Genomic DNA, 22,423 nt, shown 5'->3' with positions numbered 1-22,423 from the left:
TAAATACTCTGTGCATACTAACAAGTATTAAGTTTACGAAAAAAAAAAAATTTCTAACAATAATTCTTTATTTTAACAGAGAAAAATAAAAGCTAAGCATTTTTTTCAGCTTAAGGGCTTTACTCAAAATGTAGGCGGCAATGAACCAGAAACAAACATTCATTGCGGCTTAAGGATGTACGAGCGCCAGGGCAATTTTGTATAAAAGGCTTAATTTTTGTTTATATGAAATTGGACTAAATTTAAATCAATTCTGAAAATTTTAGGTGGGGGGGGGGGCCTTTTGTCCCATTATTAAAAAAATAAATTACTTCAAAAGTAGTCATATTTAATATTGATTTTCATAGATTTCTCCAAAACTAGTCGGTTGAAATTGAAAAAAAAAAACATTGAAAATTCAAAATTTTGTTTAATTATTTAGACAGATTTCAAAAAATTGTATTGTTATTTTTCGTCTTCATCCACAAAATTCATCATCAAAGTTGAAATTAGGTACAAATAATTTGAACCACAAGTCTAAACTAGCCTTGGCGCTCGTACTACCTTAATACATCTGTTAAGTTATACGATATCCATTCAGAAAACATAATCGATGCATTATTTTTTGAATTAATCGAGGAATTATTTTTTGAATTAATCGATAACAATTTTTACTTTGCGATTAACAATTCTGACCTCTTTCTAATAACCTCTCATTCAAGTAATTTTTAGTAAAAAGTGTTGTTGGACATAACGAACAGAGTGTGATTTGAAATATCGTCAAGAAAAGGGAAAAATAATAGAAGAAACTGTAGCGGATCTACACTCAAATAATTATACGAATTTTTATTGTTAAGTTTTTTTACTACACACAAATACAATATATTTCACAATAATTTTATTTTAATGTTATTCTGATATATGTCAAAACTTTACTGGTTAACTTGAAGAGTCTGTATTGTAATCTGACAGTATCGCACACTGTGCGCTGTTTATATAGTTACAATCAATATTACTGTACAGTCTAGCAAATTCTAGAACTGTCGCGTATGTTCTACTGCATATATTTTACTTGTATATGTTTTCTATCTTTATTTAAGTAATATAAAAAGATATGTGTGTCAACCGTTGAAGGAATATTCAATATATCGTCGGGTTGTTTATAACGACGGATTATTTATATTGTCGGGTTAATTGTTAACGCCACAAAGCTACCGACTTTTTATACCTGGGTAAAAAACGAGTTAGGTAGAGAATGTTTATTGATGATCTATTATTTACCTATTATTCTAATAAATACAATTACAAGTACTAACCTTAAGAAGAATTTATTAAAAATAGACTCAGCGATTAACGGTTTATTTGCTAATGGTAATGAATGCATAAATAATAAAAACAGTAATATTTGCACTTTAAGAATGAATAAATTGAATTGAATTAATTGAATTAAAACTAGAATGGTGTATAGTGTGTTATTTGATGATAAAGTTATGCCAAACATAACTACATCTGCTATAGAATCAGTGGCGAATTTAAGCAGTCGATCGGAAAAAGAGAAATTGCTTCTTATGTCTGCTTAAGGTATTTCGATACCAAAAAAAATAAAAAGGTCCAAAAAAATTTTATTTATCAATTAATCAATCATCTTTTTATACGCCTTTTGTGGAAAATTCATATCCATTCCATACAAACAGTTTATGAGAAATCAACTATTAAAGTCAGTGTTTTTACCAAATGAAAGGGGGCATTTCTCATAAACCGTACAGAGAATCGATATAAATTTTTCACAAAAAACCTATACAAGGGTGATAAATTGATAAATACAAATTTTAAATTTTGTTATCATTTTCACTTCAAGTCTTTAAAATTTTTCGTTACCGTAAATTGAAAATGATACCAGAGATTTGAAATTTCATTTTATTTATCAATTAATCACCCTTTTATACGTCTCTTATGAAAAATTCATATCGTTTCTCGGTAGGAAAAATTAAAAATACCAAAGTTAGTGTTTTTACCAAAAGAAATTTTTCATCTTGATTCACAGTTCTTATTTTTGGTATCATTTTAAAGCTTAAAACTTGAGGAATATTGATAAAAGTGTTTTATATAAATGGTAAAAAATTTTTAAAAGCACTTATTGACTTAAAGCATTTATATAACCAACATTTATTACGACTTCTTCATATACTACCATCTACAAAGGGCTGTTTTTAATAATTAATTTCTCGTAAACCGTAAAGAGAATCGACTTGAAGTTTATACAGAAGGCATCTTAAATGCTCATTAATTGACACAAAATTTCAGTTCTTTGGTAACACTTTCGTTTTGGTATCGAAATTCATTTGTCTCTGAGCAAAAATCGAAGGCCAGCGATTAAAAGACAAGATGAAATAGTAAAGGTTTGAGTCAAAACATCTCAGTGTTTCAGCTTATTTTTTTATCATCAGGCTTCCATTTTTTTTCGGAGAATGATGATCACCAAATTAGCTAAGGGTTACACTTCTCTCTGGGAAATTATGTCTGTCTCTCTGTCGTCTGTCTGTCTGTCTGTCATCACGATAACTCAAAAAAGAAAAGAGATAATAAGCTGAAATTTTTATAACGTGCTTAGGACGTAAAAAGTGAGGTCGAGTTTGTAAATGAGCAACATAGGTCAATTGGGTCTTGGGTCCGTAGAACCCATCTTGTAAACCGTTTGAGATAGAACAAATGTTAAAATATAAAAAATGATCCTAATAAAAAAATAAACAATTTTTGTTTGAAACAATTGTATAGTAAGTATTATATGGGGATATTAGTTTGTATGTATGGCATGTATGTATGTGTAATGTGATAGAGTAATCAACACTGTCTATACATGGTATTTCAACAATTAACTCAGTCAATTGTTTGTTTTCACTTGTTTTTTTTTTTTAAATCCGCCACTGAACATGCATAGTTATAGCTCTCAAGTAAAATAGAACACATTTAAATATTTAATCATTTATATCTATCTCTAAAATATTGATAAAAGTTTTTACCTATATCTGTTACAAGCAAGCAACCTATCCAAGCATCCATCGACCTGAACCTCAACTTTACTACACTATCTGTACCTAGTATAGGTAGTAGATACTAGCTGATAGTAATAGTCTACCAGTCTAGCAGGTAGTCTTTTTATTTATTTATATCATATAATACATTTATAAATATAGAAATCCGTATATAATATGGATAAATATAGAGCTGAAACATTACATATATACAATTTTGACTTACATATATCCGTTGGGTGCGTAGTCATGGTAGGGACAATCAAATCGACGCCAGCGCTTGCAGTGGTTAGTATTGGCCTATTATGACTAATTTACAATTGCTTACATGTAAATGATATAGTAAATGTCCAGTTAAAATTATTGAAACATAGCAATTAATTAAACTTGTTGGATTAGAAATTGTGAAAATAAGATATGCAATTGTATAAATAATATTTTTTAAATGTAAATTAACATGATTATTGATTTAAATTTGTTAGATAATATAATTAAATTTTCTATATAAGCCACAGAATTAATTATGTTCGTCATATGATTTTATGTCCATCCATAAAATATGACGAATACAACTCTTCCAATTTTTTGAATCGTTATATCTCAGAAACGATGGCTCTTAGGAAAAAAAGTGTTGAGCCATTATTAAGTTGTTAAGACATTATTATTGTTTAGGTCGGGTCAGTGGTTGAGCGGTCTAGGGCTACTGACTGGGAGGTTGCGGATTCGAGTCCAGGCAGCGGCAGTGTGGACAATTAAAATTAAGGGGGGTGCAGAATTGATCACATTGTCGTCGCTTGGATAAGAACGAAGTAACCGATTCCTCCCACATCATTAAAAATGTAATTGTGTATATACGAAAGTAGTTAAACAAATAAAGATTAACAAATAATAAAGTGAGTGGCCTCTGTTAAGGCATATGTTAGAGAAACGGAGGTTTAAACCCTATTATTATTATCTGATCTAAAATTTTTATGCAAGCAATTTTATGATAAAACTTATCGTTTCGCTGAAAATCGCGAAAAACCCGTTCTTGTGACCTTTTTCCACGTCTCAGGTCGATGAGGACTTTATTTATGACGGTGTTTTGGACAATCCTATCAAATTTCAGCCAGGTGAAAATTTTTGTTCCTTCGGATGTTCAAATTTACCGGATAAAAAAAAAGGAATTTTCAGCGACTTCGCTAAAAACATGAAAAATGAGTTTTAAACTAATTTATTTGAAATAATATACTGTTATTTTCATCAATGTCTAGTTTTAGGGTTTTAACGTCTTTTGAAATTTTTCTTTGAGAGATATTTGAAAGTAAAGCACTACGCTAAGGATCCTGGAAGCATAAATGATCTGAAGAAACTAAATATCATTGATTTCATCCAAAAGATAAGTATGACGTAGATATGCTACCCAAAATTTTATCAATTAAGGATGTATGTGCATGACAATAATTTTTGATTAAAAGGCTAAAAATTTAGTTTCCTTTTTCTCAAAAACTACAAAATAGTAGGTAGCTTGATTGATTCTAATTTCATACTAAACTCATCCGATAACTGAAATTTTGAGTTCAGTAGAATTTTACTTTTTTAAAGCAAGTGGGTGCTTTGAACTATTTTTTTGAATCTCTAGAGAGGGGCCCCATGGTGACGCCCTTGAATGGTAAGACATTCAAAACTAACATTGAACAAGCTAAATATGTTTTGTGATGTCTATGTGAATATTTACTATATGATTAGTGTAAAACAAATATAGAATGTTATAAATATTAAAAGACTTACCTGAGAATGTATCAAGTATGAGTACGATGAATATAAATATAAATACAACTGACATTGGTTATTTTTATATAATATATATTTATAGTTATTTTTTTAAAAATATTTATTATTTTATATAAATATTATTATTATCAATATTTTATATTACTACTCAACTCTTTGCTTTTAATGTTTATGTTCTAAATGTTTCTAGTATTGTACACGGAATTTTTATATTTACAAATACACTTCCACTATACTGCCACTTGCACTATATAGATACTTAGAATTCGATTATTTTACTGTATTATATGTCTTAGAAGGTGTAACAAAGTGTCCGACATTTAAGGCTAGTTCGATACACATTTTTCATTGGTGTGAAATCATTCTTTGATTGCCGTCAAACTTAATAATTTGACTCCTCTTAAATATTCATTAGTGGAAAAAAAAATTATAAAGAAAAGCGGTTTTCCAGATAAGAATGGTTAAAGTTATAATTGAATTTTAAGCTATGCTATGTTATTGGTGCTCATATTTTACCTGCCCTGGTTACTTTAATTTTTAAAAACTTGTGTGTTTATTTTTCCAATTTTCATTGTTAACACAAAAGTACTGTTTCCTATTCCACTATACCTGGATGTGAACAACGAAAATTGGAAAAATTAACGGAATTTTCAAATAATAAACAGAGAGAAAGACCTATACGACCATATCCAAATTTCAAATCGATTGAGTAAAGGATATAATAATCGCTGTGCTTGAAATTCAATTGTAACTTTAAACATTCTTATCTGGAAAACCGCTTTTCTCTAAATTTTTCCTCTTACAAATATTTAAGAGGATTTTTTAAAAAATTCTTAATTTTCACGCCAATGGAAGAATCATTTCACCCCAATCAAAAATTTGTATAGAACCGTCTTAAATCGAAATTATAGTAAAAGGGTTATTCCATATATGACTAACATTTGACCCAAAATGCGTTTTATTTTGCGTTATATTATGAATACTACTATAGTAACGGTTTTTAGTTTTGGTGGTAGTTTTATGGTTGGTTCTACATTTAACCCTCTGTAGTAAAAACTTTGCTCATGAAACTTTATGATAAATGATTTATTTAAGAAAATTCAAAAGTGATTGACACAACATGCAAAATGAAGTCGCGTTCGAGAGTGTTCTTAAACTTCGAATCATCTTCTATGAAGAATTTATCAGTTTAAGTTGTAGCTGTGGTCAAATTACATAAAATAAATTACTGGAAAGTGGTAAAATAGAGAACCTTAATATTTTAGAATCAAATGTATTCGAAAAATAAATCGTCACTGACACTCCAAAACAAAACGTGACTGACACTACCGTCACTTTGAATTGAAAAATAGTTATATTTTGAGTTGTATTTTAAAAGAAACCTTAGAAATTAATATTACAGAACACAAGATAAGAACTTCGAAATCATTTTAAAAATAATAAATGTACTAAAATGCTATTTTTGAGTACAATTAATAAGAATCAAAAAGTCACTAATAATATTTAAAATAATTAGAGCTTTAACGTTCTTATAAACATAAAGAATGAAATGCTACGTATGATACTGAAAGCTTAAAGTACTACAGTGTTGACACCATACTAAAGTATTTTTATCACCAATAAAAGTAATATTTTGTTTTCATTCAAGCTACACTTTTTCATTAATATGAAAAGTACGTGATCGAACCCAAAAAGATACGTAATCGAACTAATCTTTTTGTAAATTCATTTTGCCTGCGATATTTAATAAACTACTAAAACAAAGATAAAAAACCCAACCAAAAAATAACAGTTTTTTTCGAAAACCATTTTTGGCTTTAAAAATTGACAAATTTTTACTTTTAGTTTTACATTTATATAATATTAGAAGTCAAGACGAAGAAATTCACTTTTTAAAAGTTGCACTACGACAACTTCCAGGCCAAAAGTAAGAATTTTACAAAATGTCCTTTCATTGATTTTTCAAATAATTTGCAAAATTTTCTATATAAAACAAGTGAAAACAAACAATTGACTGATGAAAGACGGACAGACAGACGACAAACAGACGACAGACAACCGGAAATGGACTAATTAGGTGATTCTATGAACACCTATACCAAAATTTCTTTCACAGCATCAATATTTGTAAGCATTACAAACTTGGGACTAAACTTAATATACCATGTATATTTCATAAATACATGATACAAAAACTGCAGTGTTGTCGAGGCATTCCTTATGCTATCATTGAATAATAACCTTGTGGCGATGCGGCTGTTCTGTTACACCTTGTAAATTTACTTATATTATATTGTAAAATTCAATTTCGATTTCAATTCAATTTTATTTCAATTTCAATTCACTACACAATTTAGTTATAGTTTTACATTTACTCTCATACAATACACACAAGAACATCTTATATCCATTATATTATAATGCAATATTGAATACAATCAAACCTCGTTAAGTGTCGCCTAAATAAGAAGGAATTCATCTTTCTATTAACAACTACACAGTTTTGTAAAAAAAAATATTATACGTTTTTACGCTTAAACTAACGAATGATTTTTAATGAAACTGTACAGTAATATAGCTCATTTATCAGAATAACACATGAACTACAACTTATAAAGATATACAAAAAAAAAAAAATTAAAAAATTAAATTTAATCTGACATTTACCATTTTTTAAATTTTTACAGAAATCTTTAATTTATGGTTCAAAATAATGATTATAGATGGATCAGATCTATGATCATCAGTTTGAACCATAAATTAAAGATTTCTGTAAAAATTTAAAATAGTAAGCGTCAAACAAATCATGGTCAACTTTTCTGATATTCTCAATGAATTATGACTTTTTTACATTTAATTAACAAAATTGAAAACTGTGCATATCAAGAGAGGGTGGAGGCTTTAAAACGGTGGTTTTTACTTTTAAGCCCAATGAAGCGGACGGGTATCAAGCTAGTATACTATATTCGGGAAAGTTTGAATGGATAGATGTATGGATGTTTCTTACTCAATCACGCCAGAACGACGGAACGGATTTGGATGAAATTTGGAAGACAGATAGTTTATAACCTGGATTAACACATAGGCTACTCTAGTGTGAAAAAATGGCTGTAAGGGTTTGAAATATCGGTTAAAAGGCGTGTGCTTCAAAAACTTATAAAGTTCTGCATCGATTAAGCTCAAATTTTAACACGATACATATACCTAAATAGGGTATCAAATAAAAGATCATGATATGTACCTTACAAAACTTTAACACCGACGAAAAAAGAAGTGGAAATGAACGATAGAATATTTTCAAATATTCCCAAGTGGGGTATCAAATAAAAAAGCATGACATGTACATTACAAAACTTAAACCCCGACGCAAGGGGATATGGGAGAAAGAGTGGAAAGACATTAAAAAACTGTTACATTAAAATTAAGTCAGCCGTTTAAGAGTTGTTTAAACTTTTTATCGGGGGCTTATAAAATCTTCTAAAATTTACTAGATAATTCTCATACATTTTTAAGCAACCATAATTTCCTAAAGCACAGCATGGCAGAGTGCAACTAGAGCTTTTGCCCTAAAATTATTGTTCCGCACCAAAATAATAAAATCGATGAAATTGTGAACAAAAAGAGGATATGTGACGACATACGAAGTGAAGGTTTATAACACAATAATGGTTGTACTTAAAATTGAATTTGTCCAGCGTGGCGGGTAGTTCATAGCTTGTCTCACAATATTTCTATCCCAAGTTTTTTAATATACGACTTCTATTAAACTAGTGAAAGTACACGAATAGACCCGAAAAAGTAAGTATTTTTTGCTTAAACCTTTACTCTCGTGATGAGAGAAATTCTCGCAACTTCTTATTGACTTGAAAAAAATTAATTTTTAAGAACTGTAGATAAATTGAATAAATTCTTAAAAATTAATTTTTAAGAACTGTAGATAGATTAAATAAATAAATTTGAAAAATTCATTATTCGAAAATAGAAAAAATTATGTGAAGATAGTCAAAGTTGCAACCACATATACCATTTGAAAAATAAAACATATACAGGACGTTCTGTTATTGACTGCAGTAGTTGGTCTACAGAATAAGCTCATAAAGACAAACGAAAAAGTTATTTATCAATTTTGGATCTGAGACAATACCATCCTTATTCAAATTAAGATGAGCATTTCTGTGGACTGTATTATGCATTTTGTTAAAATATATCCCCTTAAGGACCCACAATAAAATATTTAGCTAGATTATAAAATTATTAATTAGCTATAATTAATAATTTTATAATCTAGCTAAATATTTTATTGTGGGTCCTTAAGGGGATATATTTTAACAAAATGAATACCATCCTTCAATATTTTATTGAACTGTGATTCGATAAAGTTATTTTCTTTTTATTAATATTGTATTAATTTATTTTATTAATTATCTCGCAAAGTAGTTTTCAGATCCAAAATTGATAAATAACTTTTTCCTTCGTCTTTATGAGCTTATTCTGTAGGCCAACAATCTGGAGTCAATAACAGAACGCACTTTATATGTTTTAAATCAAGCGTGAGCAAAATGCTTATAACGCGAGTGCTAACGGATGAAGAAAAATATTTATTGCCCATTTTTCAGAGCTCATCCTGTACCATCTAAATATCATATAAATTCGATTATAATATTGAAAATCGAATAAAATAATTAAGTATATTAATAGATTAATAAAAATGTAATTAAGTGTTAGATAAATAAAACTAGGTAGGTAGATAGGTAAGTAGGTAGGTTTATAGTCAGTGCAGTGGTGGGTAGATTGGATACATAGATAGATGTAACCAGTAACCATTACAGTGTACACACTTGTTTACTTGTTCATTTGATCAGCATCACATCAAAGTGTACATGTCTATCCATGTACTTTATATATTAAATGTTATCATAGATCAGTAATCATAACATTTAACAACTTTATACTAGGTAGGTGTATATGTTAGAGTCAAAACTCTTGACCGGTCAAAGCTACTTTTAACTTTCAAAATCAGTCAAAACCACTTTTGACTAGCTTCATTGGGTAAAAGTACTTTTGACTGTCATAACAGTCGGAACTCTTAAAAAGTTAATCTTTAAAAATAAGTAGTGTCTGACCGAAGTTTCGGTTTCGGCCAGTTTCGGTTGCGGCAAAAAATCTGCCGAGCTTTCGGCCACACCGAAACTCTGCGTTCGTGAATTATCGTGAGTGAGTTCGTGTCTGCTTCGTGTGCGTTCTTGGATTTGGTTTTATTAATTTTAACCACCCAAACATTGAAACAACTGCCTGCTATCGCTACGATTTAATTGTGTGTGATCTGAAGATACTTGATGTTAGTTGATTTTAACTGTGAGAAAACACAGTATGTAAAAAATATTCCTTTAACTCAGTTTTTGTTTTTTATTTCATTTAATACATGTTAAGGATATATGAGCATGGTAGTGGGGGCAGAAATTTAAAAATAGATATTTTCAATTTTGATGATAAATTTATATTATTACTTGACGATATAAGACGAAAAGTAAGAAAAAATTTTTCGATATCTGGCTTAATTTTCAAAATATCGAAAATTGAAAATTTTGTTTAATTATTTAGCTTTCGATATTTCGAAAACCAAGACACATATCGAAAAATTTTATTCTTATTTTTCGTCTACATTCATGAAGTTATAACAAAATTCATCATCAAAGTTGAAAATAAGATAAAAATAATTTCAACCCTTAATCTACCCTGCTAATAGCTGGCTGCTATTACATCCCTTATATGGACGGTGACACTTAGTTTTTTTCTTTTCTAATTCATTGCTAATATGTTTACTTTCTATTAAAAAGTTTTTTTTAAATTTGTTTTCATTCATTCCAAATGAAAATTATCAAAAACTTCCAAAATATGTCGTTTTTTGAGATCCCCCATAAGAGCCAATGTATTTTATATCGATTTTTAATGACTTTTTTCTTAAAAATTTGCACGGATACCTAAGCTGAAATTTTAACCACATATTCTTTGAGTAAAAGGCTACCTACAAAAAAATGTTGAGCCTGTAAATCAAACATTGTTGTCATGCTCATACATCCTTAACTGTCTGTATAAGTGTAAAAAATAAGCAAAATTTCAATAAACAATTAATTTTAACATGTCTAAAAAAGTTACAGTTACGGTTTCGGTTTTCGGCCGAAACTGAGACAGATACCGAAGATTCGGTTTCAGTTTCGGTAGAAATTCCAGTTTCGGTCGGACACTAAAAATAACCTTAAAGCTACAATGAACCAAAAATTAATTCTTTCAAATGTGAGCCTATATTTTTATTGCGGATTTGGAAAGCCAAACAATTTGGTATAAGAGCTAGCTCCGCCAAGAAAAAGTTAATTTCAAGGCGGCTGGATTTTGGACATTTATTATGTGTTTTAAATTAGGTAAGGTTGTAATATGTCTGGCATCTGAGAGGTGTTGCGTATATTGCGTTTACTGATATGCAATATCGAAAAAGCTGCAAAAATTGCTAAATAATTTTTTGACAATTTTTAACATATTCTTTTGTCATTTTAGCAATATAAATTATAATGGCCCGACAATTAAGTAACGCAACTTCTATCAGATTCAAAAAGTATTTCATCCCTTCCTAATTTCAATAAGGAAAGAAATATCCGAAATTCCTCCATCTCAAAATCTCAAGGTATACTCTCGTTAACGTTGGCAGCTTTCGTAACAATTAAACTAAATTTGATTGACTCTCTAGTGATTAAAAGTAATTTTGATCAGAAGCGTCAGTCAAAATCACTGTTGACCGCAAAACTGCTAAATTTAGTTAAAAGTTGCCTACTTTTTGAGTAAAAAGTACTTTTGACCAGCTAAGAGTTTTTCGATTTTACAATTCTTTACGGATTGATCATTTCAGTCCAAAAGGTAATTTAAGAAAAAAGACAACTGCCTAAAATAGCTTCTCCACTCAAAAGTAGATTTTAAATAAGATATTCCCATGAAAACGCGGCTTCTATGTCTGTAATCAATGAGTATTTCCGTTTTTATTTGAATCATTCTTTCGTAAACATTACCCATGAGATTGCCACTTAGAAAAAAAACTTTGGAGTCCATTTTCTCCATATTATAAAAAAAAGTGTGTTGAAAATTTTCAGGATAACTTCAACTAGTGGTTTCAGGATAACTTCAATACACTTTTTTTATAGTTTTGCAGAAAATGGACACCAAATCTCCCTCACAGTGATGTAAAACAGTGATGTTTACGAAAGAATGTTTCAAATAAAAGTTTTTAATTTTTTTATAAGGAATAACTTTTACATTTAAACTATTGTTCTGTCTCTAACGGTTTACAAGATGGATACTATTTCATTTGATTGAAAGAGCAAAAAAATTCCATTTTAAAATTGGAATATCTCGATCAATTTTGAAGCTACAAAGTCGAAAAAAAAAAACAAAAACGTGTACAATTAAATCACTTTTTAATCCAACTTATTTTTTATTTGATGAATTTTTCTAGTTTGTAAAAAACTGATTAAAACCTAATACAACCTAATACAATTACAACATAATAAACTGTTGAAAATTTCAAAGATGCATCAATTTTTTTCTTTTAGTTATTTGGTTTATCGTACTATTTGCTTACATGGAGTTTAGCCTTCTTGTGTGGCCTCCATGTGCCAACCTTTAACGGGTATTTAAAACAGCTGATTCTTCAATCCATCTGCGACATATACAATATTTATATACATGGTAGGTATCATAACATATCATATACTGTACAGATATAACATACACCTGACACCATACTACCATGGCATGGTATGTGTAGCATGTTAGTATAATGAACACTCTATCATGTTTAATATGTGTATAAATAAATATCATGGAGCAAGGATGTACATAGATAACAAATTGAAAATATTTGTAGTCAAGCTTTGATAATCATAAATTTAATGGTAGGGACAATGGGAAGCTTGACAGGAAACAAAAGAGAGTTAATAACTGAATAAAAGTGGTGAGCTAGGTAGATTAATTATACAATTTGCATTAACAATATGCAGTTATAGACTGTGTTGATTACTCTGTCACATTACACATACGGAACATTTTTTTATTTTAACTTTTGTTCTATCTCTAACGGTTTACAAATGGGTTCTACGGACCCAAGACCCAATTAACCTATGTCGCTAATTTACGAACTCGACCTCACTTTTTATGTCCTAAGCACGTTATAAAAATTTCATCTTGATATCTCTTTTCGATTTTGAGTAATCGTTATGACAGACGACAGACTGACAGACCGACAACCGAAAATGGACTAATTAGGTGATTTTATGAACACTTTTAAGAAAATTTTGTTCATAGTATCAATATTTTTAAGCGTTACAAACTTGGAAATAAACTTAGTATGCGTTGGTATATTTCATCTACATGGTATAAGAATGTCCCATATAAAAAATTTAACATATTTTGTCTGAAACATTTTTTTGTAAACCCTCCTGTTAACCCGTGAGGGCGCTAATTATATAGTATGTAGGAAGTATATGGGAATATCAGTTATGTATGTGTAGCAATCATAATTATCAAATTACATAGTATGTAAGAGTGGCTATCTTTCTTCACATACATGACGTAAAAAAACAAACGATTGCGAAATCAACACTGTCTATACATGATATTTCAACAATTAACTCCGTCAATTTGTGTAGAGACATTTTAAATGGTTATTATATTAGTGATAAAATTTTTGCCTTTTTAACTCAAAAAATATCGAGTAAAGCTCGGTCATCCAGGTACTGTACTTACTATATGATAACTGAATGGGTAATATAGACTAGCTTGTACTAGTAATGTAGCAATGTAGCAGGCAGGGTAGTTGATAAAGTGACTAAATATTGTGTACATTGTAAGTTAGTAAATATAAAAATAATTATTTACACTTCTATTATAAATGATTATCAATTTTTTAAATCTACCCTCAACTTTGCTATATATACGTTCAATCATACATTATATGTACACAACTCCACAATACACACCAACCTGTAACTTTAACCTTGTTTACTGTTTACTGTTTACTGTGCAGTTTTATTACTTTATACCGAATGTTTGCTCTAAAAATATATACATTGTTTATATTGTTGACATCTTTGTTATTACAACAATTACCTTTTAATATAGTCGAAGAAACGATGCAATGAAGTTCGAAAAATTTGAGCAGTAAGTCAATTTGAGTATGGTTTTCGGCATTCGATTAATTAGAGCGACAGGAAATTTTGTAACCTAAATTGATTTATAAATAATATGCATTTTATAAATGCATTTTAAATTAATAGTAAATTCACGATTTGGTTAATAGTGTATCCCCGTCGTCACCTGAAGGTTTTGGGAAATTCGTCGATCCAAACTCGTTACTCGGGAGTTTTTGGGTTCGCTGAGCACAAATATTGAAATTCGACGGGGTACCCGGTGTCTAATTCTGTCGCTATATTCGTGCTGAGCTACCCCATAAACTCCCGGGTAATGAGTTTGGGCCGATTATATAACGAATTTCCCGAACACTATGAGACGACGAGGATACACCAGGTACCTCGGAGACCATTTCTGATTCAGCGACCCCAAAAACCCCCAAGTAACAAGTTTGGAATCATTTTCATCATAGTATATTTACGGTTAATTTAAAATTCAATTATAAAATGCATATTATTTTATATTTATTCAAATTTCATAATTTTATTATTTATAAATCAATTTAGGTAACATAATTTCCTGACGCTCTAACGAATCGAATGCTGAAAACCGCATTCAAATCCGACTTACTGCTCGAACTTTTCTATCTTTGACCCTCTTTAGTGATTCGTTTCTGCTACTAATACCAAATTAAATCTTTATAAAACTCTATAAACTTAACGTCATTGTAAGTAAAGATTCTTAAACTTAACGTCATTGAAAGTAAAGAACATTAAGGCTATGTTTTTCTTCACGGAGGTGATTAGCGATTATTTACACTTGAATTAGAATCTAAATCCTGCTTGCCTATAAATCATCTGTATACTCTCTTTTCATTATCTTGATGTCTTATTTTCATACCATGCATATGAATGAAATATATCATTTTGATTTAAAATAAGTAAAATTGCAATAATTCCTGCAGTGAAATTGACTTATAGTATTGACTTGTATAAAGAAACATATAAAATATATAGGGATAGGAATTGGTTAAGATTGGTTAAAATGATTTAAAAAACTGGCTTAATTATGTATTTTACGGGATTTTTATAAAAAAAAGTTCAGAATTTAGGGAAAAAAATAACCGAATTATTCTAACTATCAAATGTGACATGTTCCTATATGTTTAATATGGATAAGCAATTATAGTTAGTTGATACATCCATACATCCTCACAATATTTCACATTGATATCAGGGAAATAAATAAAAGTTTATCTAGACAATTAACGAATATTAAAAACATAATGCAATAAATCAATTGCAAAAAAATAATCAAAAAAATCGAATCGAATTTACGTCAAATGCTTTCGCTTGTAAGTCAAAGCTATCAACGGTTGCAAAAATAATTTTTTTTATATTATTGCAAAAGTAAACAGTTTTAATTGAGCATATTTTTTTTGAATCAATAATAATAATAATCAAACTAAATTAATAATTATAAGGATGAACTGCTAATGACGTATCTCAATTCGTCTGACGGAATTGACAATATTGACCTACCAACTGCGTCAGGGAATTGAGTAAACGTCTTTGAGTAAACGCCGTATCCAACTTCCACACGCAGAAAATTATTTGGCTCAAAATATCTTTCTTATGAGTATATATAAAAACAATATTTGAAAGTATTCAAACAATTGTAACTTTGAAATCATTATATCATGTTCCCACCTTCCGTTGTCGAGAAAAAAGTCCTGTGGGTGTCTGAACAATAGTTTAATGGCCATCCATAAACTTTAAATATTCTGTTTTTCCACATGCATGATTATTTCTATGTGTTGCTATGAGAAATGAGAATTTTAAGAGGAAGCGAAATATATTCAAATATCACAAAGTAACGATGCTAGACAGTATAGGAGGACATTATTGTCTGGTGTTGACTTCCGGCAAAACTAATGTATTTTGCTGTAAACAATTTTTTATTATTTTTATATCTATTGTATAACGTATATATAAGCAGATATGTTTAGTAATTTTAAAAGATATTGTAATTTCAAACGTATCATGAAAACATAATATTCAATTTCCCAGAATAGAGGATTAAAAATTCGACAGGGGCGTAACTCAAATTTTCTTCTACAAAAAAAGGTTGAAATGGAGAAAAAATCAATCGGGAATAATTCTTTTTTATCGTATGTCTTAAGAAATTATGAAAATACCGTAAAAGAAGAGATGACAAAAAGTTAAATTAAAATCAGTCATGAAATTGGGAACCTTTTGAGTCGAAAGAGTCAAAAATTACAATTTACAAAAGTTCAAAGTTTTTATAGAACCACAAAATATTCTTCCCAACAGTAAATAGTACTTAATTTATGCTACAATCAAAAGTAGAATAAATAAAGTTTATTTATAAATAAAAACTAATCCATTTATTTCAAACAGCTTTATTACGGCGAAAAATCATCGAATTGGGAATCCCAATTCGATTTTCATTTGAAAATTTGCCCTTTCTATTTTTGGAATTTATTGCTTAAAAATTTTTTATCACCCCATGCCGCTTTGCAAGAAGGATCTAAAAAGTGAAAAAATGTTATCTCTAAATTTTATATAAAGTTTAGGAAGCGTACCAAAATTTTAAAAATTATTTTACAACTTTGTTCATACCTCGAATACTTGTTTATTTTTCTTGAAAATGAGCTATACAAAAATTCCGTATGCGCATTTTGGGCCAAAATATTCGCTTTCTAAGCAAAATTGATACTTAAAAATTTAAAACCCTGTTTCATCTGCAATAATCATCGCAGTGGAATTTTTTTTTATTATTCGAAAACTTAAACTGCCTTATTTAAAGCCCTTGCATATTGTTTCTTAAAAATTCCCACTTTTCGTTTTTAAACATATCCAAAAATAGATTTTTTTCATATTTTTGGCTTTGTTTCACCTGGCCACCATTTTATTAAAAAAAGCGTTATCTAAAATATTATCTTATCTTAAAGCTTCTTATCTAAAAATGCTCCTTCTAATAAAATACACAACTTTTGTTTGAAAAGTTTTTTCTTAAACATTACTGTTTTGTCCATTTTCTCCAAAACTATAATATATAAGGAGATGAAAATTTGCAGGTAGCTCAATAGAAAACTTTCTAGTTTTGGAGCAAAAGATATTGCTCAAATTTTTTTTCAATCACTCCCTGTCGCTTTGTACTGAGGATTGAAATGGTGAGAAATTCGATTAACGTGGTATTTATCTTCCAACTTGCTTGTAAACTCGATCAATTGCAGTTCGAGAGATCCAGTATCAACTCCTAATCGTTCAATGTGGATTTCCTTACTATTTGTGTTGAGAGGATTTACTACGAATGCTAGAGTGGTTTTCTTATTTTATTATTATTTTTATTTCAGCTGAGATGTAAAAATGATGCCTAATCCCCGTTAATCCATTCAGAACGATTTTTATGCCATGTATTTGAAATATGCCAAGGTATACTAAGTTTAGTCCCAAGTTTGTAATGCTTAAAAATATTGATGCTATGAACAAAATTTTGGTATAGGTGTTCATAAAATCACATAATTTATCTATTTCCGGTTGTCTGTCTGTCTGTCGTCTGTCTGTCCATCTATCATACGATTACTCAAAAACGAAAAGAAATATCAAGCTGAAATTTATTTTTATAACGTGCTCAGAGCGTAAAAGTGAGGTAAAGTTCGTAAATGAGCAACATAGATCAATTGGGTCTTCTAAACCGTTAGAGATAGGACAAAAGTTTAAATGTAAAAAAGTTCCTTATAAAAAAATAAACCACTTTTATTTGAAACATTTTTTCGTAAACATCATTGTTTACCCGTGAGAGCGCAAATTATGCGCAAATTGTATAGTATGTATTAAATGGGAATATCAGTTATATATGTGTGACATATATGTCTGTATAATGTGACAAAGTAATCAACACACTGTCTATACATAGTATTTTAACAATTAACTCAGTCAATTGTTTGTTTTCACTTGTTAAATGTATTTTTTTATAAAATAAATAATATTTGCGGGTGGAATTAAAGAACCGCAGCTTTACATTCAAAGAGTCGCAGCGTACGACCTCTGTCCTATGCTGATTTTACGACACTGATTTAAAAAAATAAAAGCGCCAGTAGCGTATTTATTATTATTCTACGATGCGATGTAGTCGGCCAATCAATTTGTTATGGCTGGCTGCTGTGTAACTAGGTGCGTATAATTCAATATCAATATATATTCAATATATAACACAGACAAAGTGAATAGATTATTATCTTTCTATTCAAGATATCCTCACTATTCACACAAGAACAAGATTCATTCTTTTTATATAAAAAACAGCGTACACAAAAAAAAAATGTATGTTTTTTTTTTCGAAAAAAAAAACATAAATGTTTGTATAGAAACTCTAAGTATAAAAGAAAAATTTATAAGTAAGAGCAATTACAGTCAAAATCGGCTAATGCGACGTCGATTATAAAAACAAATAGTTTATAAAATTATCCGAAAAAAAATTGAATCCAAATTAAAACAAATGAAAATAAACAATTAACTGAGATAATTGTTAAAATACCCGATATAGATAGTGTGAATATCAATCATTATTTTTATACCATGTATATATGAAATATTTGAAACGCTTAAAAAAAATAAAGCAACGAACAAAATTTTGGTATAGGTGTTTATAAAATCATCTAATAGGTCTACTATTTTTGAAAAAGTACTTCAAAATGTTGATTTTGCTAATAAAAAGCCACCAAAAATTTATTTCGGAAAAATACACACGTTTTGCCAAAAACTTAAATTAAATTTTAAACCTTTTTTCACACATCACATCAGCACTTGCTCGCGTTTTAGGTCACGTAATATACAGTTTAAAAATTACGTTTTTTAATTTTAATATTATAAAAGAAAAATGTGCTTTTATGGCTCGAAATCAGAATATTTAAGTATATTTTTACATTAATTTTAACTTTTTTCAACTTTCATAATTCATTTTTGACCAACGATAATACCCTTTTAGTCCATTTTCGACTGTCTATCCACCCGTCTGTCGACATGATAACTCAAAAACGAAAAGAGATATCAAGCTGAAATTTTTATAGCGTGCTCAGGACGTAAAAAGTGAGGTCGACTTTGCAAATGAGCAACATAGCTTAAGGTCTTTGTTCCGCAGGAACCATCTTGTAAACCGTTACAGATAGAACAAAAATTTAAATGTAAAACAATGTTTCTTATAAAAAAATTAACTACTTTTGTTTGAAACATTTTTTCGTAAACATCACTGTTTTTTCCATTTTCTCCAAAAAAAAAAAAAAAAAAAAAACATTACCTTACGGCACTTTTAAAAAAGAACACATAAAAATACTTTGGTTTTACGTTTAAACGTCAAAAACTAGTCAAATTGACGTATAAATTTTATCTTTTACGCCATTTTTAAAGCATTAAAAAACATTTACGTGATACAAATATTATTTTTATTCATAACATTAATTTTATTCATAGCTTAGATTTAAATTCAATGAATATAAATTAGTTTCTAACTTTAATAGTCATGTAACGGCCAAACCACTTTCAGAAACAGGCTATTTAAAGTTAAAAGGTTCGATAATGGCTACTCTTTAAAAATGTACACATTGACGACTATCGAATATCTAATTGTAGATTCTCTTTAATGTCATTTAAAACGGTTTTGACTCTATTAAAAGATAAAAAAAATAAGTAAGAGGAATTATTTGAGTTGGTGGTATATCACACATTCATCTCAGTCAGAGAAAAGAAGAAAACGTGCGATAAAAAAAATATATATAAAACATACAGCACAAGCAACGAGGTTGGTACTATTGCAAGGAGCTTGAATGCTTGCTACCTTTTGAATTTTTCAAACCATTCATTGAATCAAATGGAAAATACATTTGACATAGAAATAAGAAAATATATTATCTAACACGATCGTACATCAAATAGTGTAGGTTGTGCTATCGTAGCTACTACGATAGTGTACCAACCTACAGTGCATAGATCTTATACGAATAGATTAAAGAATTGGTCTATTTCATACATAAGTGGAAAGTTTATGGTAGGCAGTCCATTATATCTTATATATTTAAACGAGCAATTCTTGTATATATATATCAACGATCTTGGAAATGGCTCCAACGATTTTCATGAAAATGAGTATGTAGGGGTTTTTTGGGGCGATAAGTCGATCTAGCAAGGTTTCATTTTTAAAAAACGTCGTTTTATCCGTCTTTTCATGAAAAACTGAAACCGGCAATGCAAATTATAACTCTTCCTGACATCTATTGGTGTATATCGTAGCTCTTCCTGACATCTATTGGTGTATATCGTAGTTAATGAAATAAAATACATTACCGGGACATTCAAATTGATATTTGTGTGGAGACATTTAAAACGGTCTTCTATTAGTGATAAAATTTGTGTCTTTTTAAGAATACCGAGCAAAGCTCGGTCATCCAGATATTAGTATAGTAAACTAACCTTTTTCTTACGAAAAATTTTTTGCTGGGTATATTTACTTGCAGTTTTTTACAATGGCTTCACATAAATAAAAAAATAAAAAATTGTCCTGGCGCTCGTACATCCTTAAAAATACCATTTTGGCAACAACTTTCATTTGGCAACAGCACTTATTGGTTTCCTAATTCAGTCTTTATCTTGTTAATAATAAAACAAAACATATGATACACAGTTAATCATAGGGCTGCCACCTCGATCAGGTCTGTCGCCCGGCACATTATGAAGGTGATATAGTTGTGTAGGGGGGGGGGGGGGGGATTGCAGTTAGAAGAGGGAAATTCCAAAAAGTCTAATTTCGTTATATTTAATTTATTTCAACTGTATTAAAAATATAAGTATGAAGTAATATAAACATATTAGAAACTTTCACCGTTTGTCCATCATTTTACTATCAGTCAAAAACTATCAGTCAGATTGTTTTGGCATTAATCCTTAAGTGTCTATCTATTAACACTTAATTGTAAGGTACAGACATAAAAATCGAACGAAACAATCAAATATGAAAATTCTGTACGAACGTGACTTAAATAGAACGAATATAACGGTTTTACAACTGACTGCTTATCGTGATACCAACAAAAAAAGCTGAAAAGTGCTATTAACACTAAAATCATGAACAAAATCAATTCTCACTACTCTAGTTGCTGAAGTCAAATCCTTCGTGGTGGCGATTCGGCAATCATAATGCTAATTTTTGCTTTTTCGACCCTGACCACGCGGTGGCCCGACAAAATTTTCATAAACCCGGCCGCCGGGAAAAACCTTCTAAACCCGTCACTGCCGGTCGAGGTCAGAGCAAATGGTAACCCTAGTTAATCATACATTTAATTGCTTATTTGGTAAAAAATTACACAAAATATTAATATAATAAACCTGGCTTGTATGTTTTGTATTTTTAGTAACTCTGTGTTGAAACCATTTAGGATACAATTTTAAAAAAATCAAAATAACCTCTGTATTTAATTACAAATATTTTATGAAATTGATCTTATCAAACAATTACATCGCAGATTTATAAAAATGTTGAAACGTTTAAAAAAATATCAGAATGGTACCTGTTGTTTATTTTTATTGAGAGCTAAATAAAATATCAAAATATTATTATAAAATTTATTTAGCTTTTTGAAGCCATTTTTTTTTTTATATTGAATAGCCATATTAAACAATAACTTATAGTTAATATTACCGATGTATTATTTGGTTTATAAATACTGAATCGAGGATTTTTTTTTCGCAATTCGCAATAAAATAAGAAAATGCCGTAAAAGAGATGACAAAAAGTTTAAAATTAAAATCGGCCAAGAAAAACGGATGATATGAGCAATTTTAAATACTATTTAGACAGATATTAGACAGAGAGATCGGACATAGTATTTGACGTCATATGCTATGCTTCTGCACTCCTCAAATCAGTAATCTTTATGGTCGCGTGATGAGAGATTCGCTCACGCGTTCTACACATGCGTCAAATATTTTGCGGGTAAAATATTCTTAAATTTTGTAAATCATAAATTTTTTTAATGCACTAGCTTGTTAAAAATAGTTTGATTACGTGATTGTTGAATGATGTTTGAGACAAAATATAACAACAGAGAAATAATATATGCAATAAAATTAATTTTAACTAATTTTCTATCACAATTTTTATTAAATTTACATAGTATGGCTTATGCTAAGCTAAGTCCATGAATAGGAATAAAAATTTCCGAGGTTAATATTTTCCACTTACACATTTACTCTCGTGATGAGAGAAATTCTCACAATTTTTTGAAAGACATGAAAAAAATATATCTTAAAAAACTGTAGATACGTTGAAAAAATTTGAAAAATTCATAATTCGAAAATAGATAAAATTATATGAATATAGAAAAACTTTCAACCACATATACCATTGGAAAAATAAAAGTTATTTATATTTTAAATCGAGCGTTTCAA

The 22,423-nt window shown here is 29.2% G+C and overlaps 1 long non-coding RNA gene across 1 annotated transcript; it reads right to left on the bottom strand.

Annotated features, from left to right (window-relative positions):
- Nucleotides 1-542: 542 nt before the first annotated feature.
- Nucleotides 543-17,502, bottom strand: LOC123302230. The gene is made up of 3 exons (XR_006535498.1): nt 17,384-17,502; nt 12,095-12,101; nt 543-553 (listed from the first exon to the last, which is right to left on the bottom strand). It is a non-coding gene; the product is annotated as an uncharacterized LOC123302230 (long non-coding RNA).
- Nucleotides 17,503-22,423: the final 4,921 nt, after the last annotated feature.

This window comes from Chrysoperla carnea, chromosome X (genome assembly GCF_905475395.1).
Source record: "Chrysoperla carnea chromosome X, inChrCarn1.1, whole genome shotgun sequence".
Taxonomy (NCBI): domain Eukaryota; kingdom Metazoa; phylum Arthropoda; class Insecta; order Neuroptera; family Chrysopidae; genus Chrysoperla; species Chrysoperla carnea.
The sequence above is the reverse complement of the archived record's forward strand: the minus strand, read 5'-3'. Positions and strand labels throughout refer to the sequence as shown.